Source organism: Pezoporus occidentalis, unplaced genomic scaffold (genome assembly GCF_034315485.1).
Source record: "Pezoporus occidentalis ecotype Australia unplaced genomic scaffold, CSIRO_AGI_Poc_V1 ctg159, whole genome shotgun sequence".
Classification (NCBI taxonomy): Eukaryota; Metazoa; Chordata; class Aves; order Psittaciformes; family Psittacidae; genus Pezoporus; species Pezoporus occidentalis.
In genome coordinates, this window is record NW_026913415.1 from 2,379,257 (window position 1) to 2,390,722 (window position 11,466).

At 42.3% G+C, this 11,466-nt stretch overlaps 1 long non-coding RNA gene across 1 annotated transcript; it reads left to right on the plus strand.

The window, feature by feature from the left end:
* The first annotated feature begins 1,304 nt into the window (after positions 1–1,304).
* LOC134160316 (uncharacterized) lies at positions 1,305–9,387 on the plus strand. The gene is made up of 4 exons (XR_009963509.1): positions 1,305–1,944; positions 3,817–3,949; positions 4,153–4,776; positions 5,438–9,387. It is a non-coding gene; the product is annotated as an uncharacterized LOC134160316 (long non-coding RNA).
* Positions 9,388–11,466: the final 2,079 nt, after the last annotated feature.

Below are 11,466 nucleotides of genomic sequence, written 5' to 3' on the forward strand. Positions count from 1 at the left end.
AGACAACAAACTACCTACTTCAGATGCATTCCCAAGATGGTATTTGTAAGGAAATGAGAGATGCCACACAGCCCCCTCAAAGTAAGTCCCTGCCAGCCTCCTGAGCACTGCCAGACCTGGCAGCTCTCAGTCTCCCGAGAACTGGGTCCTTGTGACATAAGGCAGCTGGGGATGATTAGAGAACTGGCCAGTGAGCCTGACTAGGGACTTCCCCACAAGCCAGTATGAAGCAGTTGCAGAGCTGCTCCACGTTGCTTTATGTACAACCTGGATTTAGCTGCACATCAGTTTTCTTGCCAGCCCAGAGAAGGTTGCAGATGATGCAGCCAGAGTTCAGTGGAGCTATGCCAGTTTATACCACTAAGTATCTAACCTATAAATCCCATTAGTAAGTTTAAATAAGTCTAAGAGGAAATGATGGTAGATTTACCATAGACCTCATTCTTTTTGGAGTTCTGTCAAATACTCCCCACTGGGCTGAGCCTGTCGCCCATGGCTGACGCCACTGGCTGTGCATCTTGGAAGCTTGTACCAATAACAGCCACTAGCAGAAAAGACTTTTCCATGATAACGTCTTTAACATTATGTGTCGTTGTAAGGCTCTCTTCTCTTCTTTTCTCTTTTCCCTCTTTGTATTTTTATTTTTTTCTCCTTTGATTCTTTTCCAAATTTTCCCTGATAGTTATTAACTAAATGCCAACACACTGTGTAGTTTGTAATCAGATTATCTGCTAATACCTGCCTAAAGCAGTCAACATTGATTAAAAGAAAGGATGGCCATTATGTTATTTTTAATACAAATGATTTGGGTCCCGAGGCTGACACTGAATTAAGGGAGAGAACAAATTAATGAGGGATTGAATTAAATTAGAAACATTTCATTGCAGTATTTCCTAGCTCTCCAAACTGCCAAAAGAAGACAGTGGTATGGCTGTGAATTTATGTTATCCCATGAAAAGGTACGAAAAACAGCTTGTTTTAACTGCATATGGGAAGTGAGCCTGATCATGGATAGAGCTAGATAAGTGCTCAAAATCTGCAGCAGTAGTGAAAGGAGCTATAATGCAATCTCAAAAGATTCTATCTGAGTATTAGCCTGAAGGTCACTGCTAATTTCTCATTTCACACAATATAGGCGAGATTTCCCCCACACCCTCCCACACACACATGTGGACAGGACAGCTATGACAGAGAACTAGGGATGTGGCTGCACTCAGTCCCTGCACACAAAGCTGCATGCCACAGTCTGAATGCAGACAAATTTAACACAGTCATCCAGTTACTAAGATTGCTTTTTAATCATTTTATCTTTCTGTGCTTCCTAAAATGTCTTAATGAGGGGTCTGACATGAAAACACTTCACTGGTTTCTAATTTAGATGCATTTATTAGTTTTAAATAGCACAGGGAATGAAGATTCCAAGCTTGCTCTTTAGAGGGAGCGATCAGTGGGCTCAGGACATTGTCTGCACTGCACTGAGCACCTCGGTTTTAAAAGTGGGTCTTTCAAATCCTGCTTCTCATCCTACTAATCATCAACAATCCCATTGCTGTTCCTGCCCTGAACCTGATTTCAGCACAGAAGTGTTTGTGCTGCACTGTGTTTCAGTCATTTTAGTGAGATTCTAAACTGCTTTGGAGAACTGCTTTAACTGACTTCGATTGATTGTTTATTATCCCCCGATCATAAATGCTAAGTACATAGCTGAGATGGGCTTGTCTTTATTGCCATACTGTCACATAGAAATGTAGAAAATTAATTTTTTTATGATTTCAATCAATTTCCTTTGTACAGTGATTGCAGAGAAAAGATTATTCCTTCCAGTGCGGTTAAATGCGAGAGCCTGCTTTACAAAAGCAACCAAATCAAGAGAAAAATCTTGGCATCCTGAAGTTGTGACCTAATTCTATCCTTCACTGCATTTCCTCCTCTCTCCAAAACATCGTAAGTTCAAAACAGCTGCCCTTCTACAGAACAGGTCTCTCTACTCAAATAGGTCACGTAAAGAATAAAGGCCAGAACTGTACATAACCTTCTGAAACACAAACCAGCCACAGTCCTTACCCAAGCAGTGCGTGGCTGGGCTCTGGAATGCTTTACATGTCTGGCACAGGCCTCCCTTGTGGTAAACGCAGCTGTGTTTTACATCAAAGATTGACTTTTCCTGATGATTTGAGAAATGAATTGCAATTAATCAGGACAAAAGCCCAAGTTCAGTGTGCAACTCACTGGACTGCAGCCTCAGAGAATCGCCCTGCATGTGGCAGACCTCTGGCATGGCAGCTTGCATGCGCAAGGAGGCTCCATTCTGGATGGAGATGGGCATTTCACAAAGGTGCATCTTTGTGCGTGGAGGTCTGAATGTAAATTAAGATAGCTCTGCTGAAGACCACAGAGCTATGCTGATCCAAGCCATCTCAGAACCCTGTTCATGGCACGCAGATGAAAGATATGAATGTAGCAGCTGTAACATGAGCTGAATATGTCAGATGGTAAAACAGCATGGCCATGAGCATAGGAACCCCTGGGCGGTTTAGTGATTTAACTATAAAACCTCAGAAATTACAAGCTCCTAAGAAAAAGGCAGCAGATCCCAGTAAAGTGATCCAACAGTGGGACCCACAGCTCCAAGTTCAGTGTCTGGCCATCCTGCAGCCAGTTGCCTCAGCAGCTATATCACACAAAGTGAGATGAGCAAAGGATGCTTGCTGTGAACAGAAGGCTTCACATGCTCCATGTCAGTATTGCATTGTCCCAGTGTTCTGAATTGGGATAGAATGGAAAAAGGTAAGAAATGCAACCGGACCAGATAGGCTGGCACTGCCTTCCTTACAGGGTCACTAAACTGCATCTGTTCTCAACACTGACCTGCCACTTTCCGTAAGGTGTGGATAAAAGCAGATGCTTGTTACCCTCAAGAAAAGAAGAACAGGATTCCTGTCCCTTTGTACCACTCAGGTTATTGGGAACATTAGGACTCCAACTGTCAACAAGAGAAAAAGAGAACAAAGATTTATTGGGCAAATCCAGCGTGCTCAGGACTGTCCTTGTAAGTATATTTCAAAGGGGCTGTTTTATTACAGTTGGGAATCTCTAAATTTGATCTTTTGCCTCTATCTTCACTGGGTTTAATTATTTTTTTAGCAAAATTAACCAATAACAGTAGCATGGCACGTTCTCCCTATTGCTTATACATAACGTATTTCAAAAGCCTACACTAATGTACTCTGTGTCTTTCACTACAGAGAAGTTCCCAAGGGACTAAGCCAATAAAAAATGAAAGTGAAAACATGAGTTTTCAAATAATGAAATATAGATTTCATCAATGGTTAACACAGCTACTGACTTTGGTGTTTACAATGTGGTTCACCCCTTTCTGCATTAAATCTTAGCATAAAGCTATATTTTAACATTCAGCAAGTTCTCTACCCTTCCAAAATATCCTCACAGCCTCCTTGCAGGCTTCACAGCCATGCAAGTTGACATATGTCATGCCAGGTTGCTTCATCAGAAAGCAAAGGACTTTGGACACTGTGGGAGGAAGATTTTATACGATGCAGCATCGCAGGCAAATGAGTGAGCTCTGATCCTCATCCCTCCCTTACTGCTAAAACAGATATATCTGTCTGCTTCAGCAGAACAGGTCATCAGATAAGATGCTGACTCTCAACTCTTTCTCACCTACAATATTGACTGATTTTGTAACCAGCTCAGTGCACTGTGCCAAATTAAAAGACACTGTTCTCTAAAGAATTAAGAAAACTGCTACATGAAACAAATTAAATGAGCCTCAGTGACAGCATTTCATTCCTGCAGCATTTGTGTGACTACTGCTGGAGGAAGAACTTCATATGCTGTATCGAGACACAGACACAGGATGTTTCTGCTAAGCCCATGGGCTGTTCTACTGAAACAAAGATCTATTTTCTTCAGTGGTAAGGAGACTCATGTAAGTGATTCAGAGATCCACAGCTGCTGAGGTAATTGCCTGAGATGTGTGGGATATACAGGATTTATGAGTTAAAAACATGATGTTCCAGTCAATTACCTTGGGTTTAAGATGAAATAGAACTGTACTGCAATCAATGATACTATGGTGTAACACACTGGAGAATTAAGCTCTGAATCTTTTTACCTGCTCTTTGCTTACAGGAAAACTAAAACCTCTTGGAGTCTGTTTCTGTGACAAGGTTGCTCAAAGTCCATGTATCCACAAATAGTTAAGGCACCCAAGGACGATGCTTACAAATGGATAATCCAGTCCATTGGCTCTGTGGAAGCAAACCAACAACCACTGCCCTACACCATGCACACCTACAGCAAAGTGCCCATCCAGACAGACTTCTCCTGTGTTTGTCCTGTAGCACAGTGAATGTGACATTATGTGCAACAGCTGCGGCACAGGGGACAGGCTGGAGCAGTGGGCAGCAGCAGTGAAAGGCACAGGATGAATTGCTGTCTCAGCCAGGCAGGAAGACGGGCAGCCAAGAAAGGCAAGGTGCCAGATAATGATCTGTGTGCTTGCTGACGGCTACCAAGACTGGGACTTTGCCTGTGGAGCCCTTCCCAGATAAAAGGAAAGCATGACTACATAGTAAGACTTGAGGAGGAGGCCATAAGCAGCAACAAATCCTCCTGCTCCTCTGCACAAATAATGATGACAACAGCCAAAGCCTGGAAAATAGGAATGAAGGCATATTTCTGTGTTTCTGAAGAAGTTGTAAGAACATAAGGAGCAGGTCTGCTGGGGGATATCAACTGACTTGCTGTGGCAAGGTACATAAATCCCTGCTTTGGGATCCTGCTGTGCATAAGTCACCAGATGGTGCTGTACATACAGACTTGAACGTTCTTTATCTTAATGTGGGAACACGTATGGCCTTTGTTATTTTTGTGAAGCCTTTCCTTTAAAGTTTAATTTGCATCTTACTCTTTCCATCTCAAATCATGTTTTGGTTGAGCAAACAGTCTTACGGTTGGGATTTTTGAAGAGGAATTTACAAGCATGATGTTTGCAGCCAGGTCTGCAGAAAGCATGAGACAAATGCATAAGGTGCACTAAGAAAACATTTTGTCATGTAATTTTTAAACCATATATTTTTTCTGCAATGGGAAATGCATATGCAAAGCCTGCAAATCTTCTGCCTCACAGTGGGTAAGTGACATCATCCATAAAACTGGTACCATGTAATAAACCGGTACCATGGTGAGGACTAAATACTAATAAGGTAGTAGGCTTTTCAGATTAAAATAACTACAGCATAGCAAAGCATCCTTATCTATTATTAATATAATGCCAATTGTAACCATCTCCTACTCATCTTCCCTCTGAATTGCTATAACCACCCTGCTTCAACTAAGCAATACTTTTAAGACACTCAGCAGAAATATTCAGAATATGAATTCCTCTTTTTCTCCTCTGTCACCCTTTAAAAAGGATTCATCTCATTAAAATGTGCTTTAGAAGTCACGAGCACCACGGCTTTGACTATCAGGACAACAAACGTCTTGGAGCACCGATTTGACGGTCCCCTTGGAACGTTGGCAATGTCCGGTAGATGGCAGCAAACAGCACTCCAGGGAGCAGGAGCACCTCGAGGTGACAGCCTGCGAGCTGCTCCAGCGGCCCCAGTGCTGGCAATTATATGGGGTTTTATCTTCTACCCTGAATGAAATAAGCTCATTTATTTGGTTCCTTGCAGGGAGGCAGCGAGAACAAAGCCGCAGGGGACCTTCACAATGCTGCACTCAACCGATGAGTGACATGGTAAAAATATAGTAGCACTTTCACTCACCCTTTTCATCAAATTTGGAATGATCTGAATCATTTATTTCCCCAAATGAAGGCTATCACTATAGGTCCTTTTGCATAAATCAAGAAGGCCATTAAAAATAGTTTCAGGAGGAGAGCAATTTGTTATGAAATGAAGGTCAATCTCATTAGATCACTGTAGCAGCTATCCTAATAACATCCTGGCAGAAATGAGGTATCTCATTACAGAAGTTGTATTTTGTTTGAAATATTACATTGTCATTAAGTGAGCACTAAAACACACATAATATTGGGTGACATAAAGTATTCCCCTGAAAAATTGGCCTACACAGAGGTGCTAAGTCAATAATGAGGACACTACATTAAGCTTAACTTTTTCTGTTTTTTTTCTAGCTGGATTCACCTGCTCGATACCAGTTTGTTTTGTTCCTACTTCAGGACACTGAGCCACACTTGGCTTGCTAGAACTATACAGAGGGATGATTTCAGACTGCAACTCAGCTACCTATAACTGGTAAGGAAGATGTTTAATTTTCCTTGGAACAGTTGAGGACGGAGGACTAAGTCCCATCAGCTGGGAAACACCAAAATTTAGATGGAAAAAGGGACATTTACAGAGTACAGAAGTGAACATTGGTTTTATAAATACAAAAGAAGGAGTTACTTTCCCTTTAATTATCCATACTCATGTGGAAAGTACCAAGTGTGGTTTTACAGATTACTCTACTGGAACCACAGCTGAATATAGGGATGTGTTTAAACACAGCTCTGGAGCTATGTCATGGCACTTAACACCTGGCAGGATTATGTTGAGGATCTACTCCAAGCTAGTCGATGATATTCATAAAGGTATCACCCTGATCACTCCAAGTGGGATAGGCAGAATATCCAAGGGAGGGTGCTCAACAGGTACAGCAGTCCTGCTTTCCAGAAACTCCAGACCTCCTAGGTGTCAACTAAAGACTCAAAACATACCTGTGAGGTACACCAAAAGCCTTGAGAAATCATGCAGAAATCAGAAAATGAGGTTACATGAATTTCCCAGTACCAAGAAGTGAATCCAGGCAAGGTTCTTCATGCATGGAGTATGTGCTTTAACGGCGATACCCTCTTTCCTCTCAGTATAATAGGATTAACCATTAGTAAACTGCAAAGATTGTTGTTAAATGGTGTGTGTGCAAACACAGATGCTAAATCTTAGAGCAGCCCACAATGGCTACAGATGGCACCAAGAGAACAGTTTGGTAACACTGTTTTGCAGCAGTAAAGGCAGCCCTGCTAACTAGTTTGTGCCTAGAGCTTGGGGGTTTTAGGGGGGTTGGGTGTAGGGTTTAAGATTTATCAGTTTTCCAAAGATAGAGAAATACCAGTTATGAGAATGACATATTTTAATGATATCTTTTTCAAAAGCACTCCACTGCAGACTCTACAATGAACTCTGACAACAGTACCTACTGTCTGAGGCAGGGAGGCTGCACAGCACCTTACAGAGATGCCCAAATTCCCTCTGTTCCCTGAGCCATGCCCCTAGGGTGTACATAACCAAAAGGAAGTCATCATACCCATCGTGTAATGGGGACACAGGGACATGCATGTTGGATTATGTGCCCATGCAGTGCTTCTACAGGCCAAAGTGTAAGGAAGCCTATTTATCCTGCCTGTCACTGACTCACTGTCTTACCTTTACACCAGCTTTATAACCTTCTGTTTTCTTTGGGAAACACTTTCTTAGTAGGTAAAAAACTTAAATAGCCAGGGTGAGAGAGTCATGAGTTGGATTGAAGTGAAGGCTGTAAAAGAGAAAAGGCAATACAGAATATGTGCAAGGAACAGACATGGCACAGTACAAACAGCACAAAAGCTTACAGAAGATGACCTTAACAGCTGAATTTTGAACAAGAATCGAACAGCACATGATGATGGTTTATATGGTATCTGTTTACAGCATGTTAAATTCATACAAGTGGAAATGATTTGACAGACTGTATGTCTTTCATCATTCTTGAGTGATGTGGGTTTAGTTAATAGCAGTAAGTGCACTGGAAATCTGTAAGAAATCATGCACACCTTTGGCTGAGAGTTGCAGGGAACAGTAATGGTTTAGATTCAGGAGAGCTCATCTGGCCAAACACCTAAGCTGCTCATTCAGGGTCCTCCATGCTCAGTGGATTGAAAGGTATCCCTTAAGGATGTGATCCATTTCATCCCAAATACATTCTTTAGGATGGGATGAAGCATCCATTCATTTTCCACTGATTACAGAAGCAATGTGGGGAGGCAGCCTACACTGCCAGTCAAGACTAGACAGAAACTGAATATCAGGTAACATGAAACGCATTCCAGGTTCTTGAAAGAAGTGAAGTCTGAGAAGCATTTCTGCTTGCCCACTGTTCATTTCTACCTATGCATGGCCCCGATGGGTGGGCTGTTGCACATTCTCTTGGGGAACGTTCAGTGAACAGACTGGGGAAAAATCCAGGGTAAAAATACAACCTTTTTTCTCGAGTTGTTTTTCTTTTTTTTACCATAATCTGCTCCTGCCCCTTGGTAGCCATGGTTACTCGAATACGTATACTGGTAACTTTGTTACTGCCACGGGAAGAAGGGTTAGGGAGAAGGGAGAAGCTAGCAGAAGGCTGCTGAAGCTGACAGTGCTGCAGAGAGGGAAATCCCACCAAACTGTGCTCTGAGATTTCACAAACCTTTCCTTTGCAGCAGTTCTGATTTAAGAAGTCCCCATCCCCCAGTCACTGCAGCAGCACCCAGCTCTTTGTGAGTAAAAAAGCATCACCCTCTCTTCAAATATGTGCCCTGGCCCAACTGGAAAGGGAGTGGGGCAGTGCGGGGACAGGAGCACACGCCCGCAGGTGTGGAGACAGAAGGGCTTTGTTAGCAGGCTCTGCTGCCAAAGGACAAGTCATGTCACACTGAAGCCATTTTCCAGGATATAGATCCTGAAAAATGAGTCAACTGGAGCTGGCAGAGAGCTCACACAGAAGATGTAATGTTGGGGGAGTGTGGAGGGAGAAAGTGCTATTTGTAGTTTGAAGACTCCAAAGAACAGAAGGGACGGTGCTGTGATTTCTCCCTTTTCCACACAGCATGAAATGGATAAACTGCATAGATTCAGTTGCTCTCCAGCATTAGAAAAGACTTTGCAGACAACCTGCACCTACTTCTTAATATAAACAAAGTTAGTGTGCCTCTGGGGAAGCTGTCAATAGCAGTGACATGTTTTTAATCGGATTTTTTTCATATCTTGCTTTTTGACTATACTACTCCAGTACATCAGTATGCAGAATCTTTCAGATTCTCACATCAGGCTTTTAGCTTCAAACTGTAGTGCTTTGGTCTCCCTCCAGCATGCCAGCACTTACCATGACACCCCAATGCCTGTTATCAAATGCATGTTAGGATACACCATCTTAGAGCATACAAACATTCTGCATGTCATCCAGTGTATTTGAGCAAGAATGTATTATTACACAATTAGTTCATTAAAATTATATTTAAATGATGCATATATAAGTGTGCATGTTTTTATTATTGAAAATTATATTTTATGTAGGCCAAGTCAAATGATAGCTGATATAAAGAAAATAAGCTAATCTCAACCTTCTTTTTCCACTCAGTCTTGAATGGTGCTCCTGGTTCCTTCTATATGCCTTCTACAGCAATAAAAAGGACCTTGCTTCCAACATTTGATCATCACCTGATCATCACTAATAATCGGGTTTACAATACCCTGTCAGATGCAGGCTCTCATTCGCTAACTGTACTTCCAAACGATGAATGAAAAGATTGATTAGAAAAATGTTTGTCAGGTCACTTTACTATACATCCTTCAATGTTCACGGACCTTTCCAGTCTATTACATTTCAAAGAAGCTTATGATTACCTACTCAGGAGCTGTTGAAAAGCTGGAGGTTCCTGATCCATTCAAATGGAGTTAACTCATTTCTATTACATTTACTATTGTTTGTCTCAAGAGCAAGCAATTTTACTTTTCTAATGCATGCTTGCAAATGGAAATTATCACTGCTGAGCTATTGTCTACAGGCCTGCCTAGATAAGTCATTTGCAACAGCCTAGACTCAAATGCATCAATACAAAGTGCGCTGTGCCCACAGAATTTAATTCCCAGTGTTTATATAACAAACAGAGAGTTGAATCAGGCATAATTAAACTGAAGGGCAAACTACATTACAAGTGTATCTGCTGGCACACTTGCCTCTGCACTTCCAAGTCTGCAGAACTCCTCAAGCCACTTACCTTAACCAGCCATTCAGTGCAGTCTGTGCCATGGTGGTGTCTTACATTAAATACTAAAGATGCCTCTGAGTCCACAAATGATGCAGTCAGTATCTTGCTAACACACTTGCATTCTGTATTTGAGAACTTTGGGCCTCTCTTGCCCCACACCTGTCCTTAGTGTTCTCATCTTCTCGCTGTCTCATAAGAAGTGGAAGTGCACGATATCCTTGTCTACATTTCTGGTACACATTTCTGAAGATACTGCTATGATGATAGTCACAAGCTAAATGTTGTGAAATGTGGGATAAACACTCTTTGAAGAATTTCAAAGAGGCTTAAACTGTATTAAAGACAAAAGCACATCTCAGCAGCCAAGCTACCTGTCCACATCAAGCAAGGCGGGGAAGATCTAAGCAGCAAAGCTTTGCTGGAGACAGTTCAGTCCAATTCAGCCAAGCCAACTATTGAAACTGCAGCCAGTTTTCAAACTACTTGTTACAACCTGCTTCTAGCATGCCTTGCTCACCGCTCTCCTGGGAACTGCACTGCCTATCCTCAGTTCAGCAAGCCATCCCTCCTCCTCTACCTGTGCAGGCAGAGAGCTAGAATTTCCTGCCTGTGTTCCCATAAGGGAGGAGGGACAGTTTTTGACTGGCATGCCATGCGTGGTACGAGATGACAGCACAGGCTAACACCTTATTCCAGAGAGAGTGTGGATTTGAAGTTACAGGGACTGATAATACCCAAAACTTCTGCATGTGTTCTCCAAAGACCCAAGAGTATCCCTCTGCACAAAAACCTGACAAAAACCCCAACAAAGACCCCACACTGGCACCCAGCATCAGCCAGCTTTCTGTGCATGAGAGCAGCAAGACAGCACCGCAAAGAAGAATGCCAACCACTGTTATATTTGCTTTTCTCCAGGAGCCATGCTGAGATGAACACTTGGCATTATCTTTTCCTTGGTGCTTGATGTTACTATCATGGGAGCCTAGACCACACAATCCCGCTGCCCATTCAAAGGACTGGCTGCAGTCTCCCCATTCCTCCTCTCTCCCCGACACCTTTGCCATCCTCCCCATGAGCCCCTGTTGGTCCCACATATATAAAGCTCCAACCCCATCCCAGGCCATGCGTAACAGCACTTTTCTCCTCTCCAAGCATAAAGTCCTAGCCTTTTTATTGCACCTTTTCATCATTCTCAGTTATCAAAGCTAGGTACAAAAAAGAAACCAAAGACTGTTTAGTGAACACCCATTCCTATGAATCTGTAACAAAATACATACAGTGTTGTGAAAGTAGAGAAAATTCATATAGAAAATCAGAGCAGGCTGCTAGGTTTGCCAAATTCAACACTGAAATTGCACAACAGCATTGTCGTACAAAAATCTAAGAGCTTTTAAATATCATTATTAATCCTTTTTTCTATCAAACTCCTT